Here is a 2,128-nt window from a genome sequence, read left to right as displayed (position 1 = left end):
TGTCTGATTGGTGAACACTGATCTTTATAATACTTTAAAAAATAGGTGTGGTTTTTAAGACTGCCTAGGTCTTGAAGGAATTTGGATTCCAGAAGTGTGAGTTTTTGGGCTAAAGATATAGAGATTCAGCTCAGCATGTGAGGGGTAATAGAGTGGCCTCCTTCCCTCTCACCCTGCCTTGAGTGTCCTGGTTGCAGTGACCTGCTCTACCCAGATGCAGTGGTGTGGGATAAATGGGCTGTGGTGGAGACTGAAGGACTGAGTTTAGAAGACTTGCCTTCTTAGCTAAACAAAGCTGGAAAGTGCTTTCTAACTTCATGCCAACTTTGCCAGTCCCTTAAGCTGGGTGAAAGGCTTCTGTAAGGTCAGAGTTGGCTGGTTTGTGTTGAAGTGCCTTACCAGCTACGAATTCTCTTCCTTGGGGCTTTACCAAGACTTTTGCTTCTGCTTTTCTAATTAGTGATACTGAGGGAAATTAAGGTGGCAGGGAGGAAATAAAATGAATTGCTGAGGGAAGTGGGAAATTTCTATGTGAAAACCCTTACAAGTACAACACTTGCCTCATCCTTGTGCACTTGAGAGAAACTTCATTGTACCAAGAGTGAATAATTTACAGGAGGGCTGGTCTGCCCCTGTACTCTGGCACAGGTTAGCCTGGGTTTTCCTGAGTCACATTGCTGTTCACTGTGCTTCCTGACTTTCTTCTTCATCCATGCTGGAGCAATTATCACATTTGCTCTTGTTCACAAGTGAGATGCAAAGAATGTGGCTGGCAGAAAAACTTGACCCCTTCTTTGTTCTGGAAAAATGAGCTGGAGGGTATAAATGCACCAAATGTCAAAGGCGGCAAACTATGAGAGAAGGGGGACTTTACACAATTCTCACGTTGTCAGGTTGTATTAGAGCCTATAAAGGAAGCTAAAGCAAATCTAAAAGGCTGTATAATCTTGTAACTGGAATAGAGAACAAGAAAAAGAAAAAAAAGAGGGCCACTCTACAGGGGTACTGAGAAGAGAAACTATTTCAGGCATTTCATAAATGCCTCATCTGACTCTTCATCAGGCCTAGCATGTATATTGATGAAAATGAGTAGTAGTGGAATAAAGCAACAGGGTGAAATTTGCTCTATTTGCGATAGCTACAAAACTAAAAAAACAACCAAAACTCAACCTTTTAACTATGCAGGCGATGAGACAGAGGCTCAAAACCGAGTAGTTACTTGGCATTCTAGGGTAGTGTTTAGCTCATGAAACTGGCAGCCTGATGGACAGAATTTTTAATAAACTTATCAAATTAGAAGACAGCAATTTTATTGCAGAAAATTAAGTGCAGTGTCTTCTCTAAGAAAAGAGGAGAGAAAAGGTGTGGCCTCTGCAATATGCAGGGTCTTTCAAAAGAATCTGGTGGATAGAGGAATTAAAAGGTAGAATGCTGATATACAAGACAAAATATAAAATAGATTCACCAAAAGTGGATTGTGCCAGACTAATCAGATCTCTTGCTTTTTAAGAGCAGTTTTTTCAGTCAAAGGCAATCTTTTCTAATTGGACTTCACCAAAGAAAGTTATCAATGCCACACAGAAAATGAATAATCCAAAGTAGGAAGCTGGGGATTAGTGGAAGAGCAGAAGGCTCTGTAAGACATAGAGTTAAGGACACCTCATTTTGGGGACATCTCTCTAAATACTGTCTGAAAAGGAAGGGAATACACAGAATTACATTAGCCACTGAGAATTTGGGCACCCTCGATAACTTGGAGTAGAATAATGTTCTGACAAATAAGAATTAGGATTAACTTCAATAGGACAAGGTCAGGCTTGGAGGGGGTAACAAAAGGAATTTCTACTCTAACCTGGGAATAAGAGGGGAAGGAAGGACTAAGTGAATTAGTCAATTTTAGAATAATTATGTGTGATATAGCTGTAAGAAAGGAAAAAAATAAGTAAATACAGGATGTAGTAACCAGCACGTCTTTCCAGCAAGTAGGGGGAATTGTTGGCATCGTGGGTATTGCTTTACTAAGAATTTGTGAGCACTTACAATCACGTACATGCTCTAGGATTAATTAATACTAGGAAGGGACAGAAAAAAGCAATTAAAATGATAGGGGAGTACAGAGTGTCTTCCC

Source organism: Chiroxiphia lanceolata, chromosome 3 (assembly GCF_009829145.1).
Source record: "Chiroxiphia lanceolata isolate bChiLan1 chromosome 3, bChiLan1.pri, whole genome shotgun sequence".
Classification (NCBI taxonomy): Eukaryota; Metazoa; Chordata; class Aves; order Passeriformes; family Pipridae; genus Chiroxiphia; species Chiroxiphia lanceolata.
The sequence above is the reverse complement of the archived record's forward strand: the minus strand, read 5'-3'. Positions refer to the sequence as shown.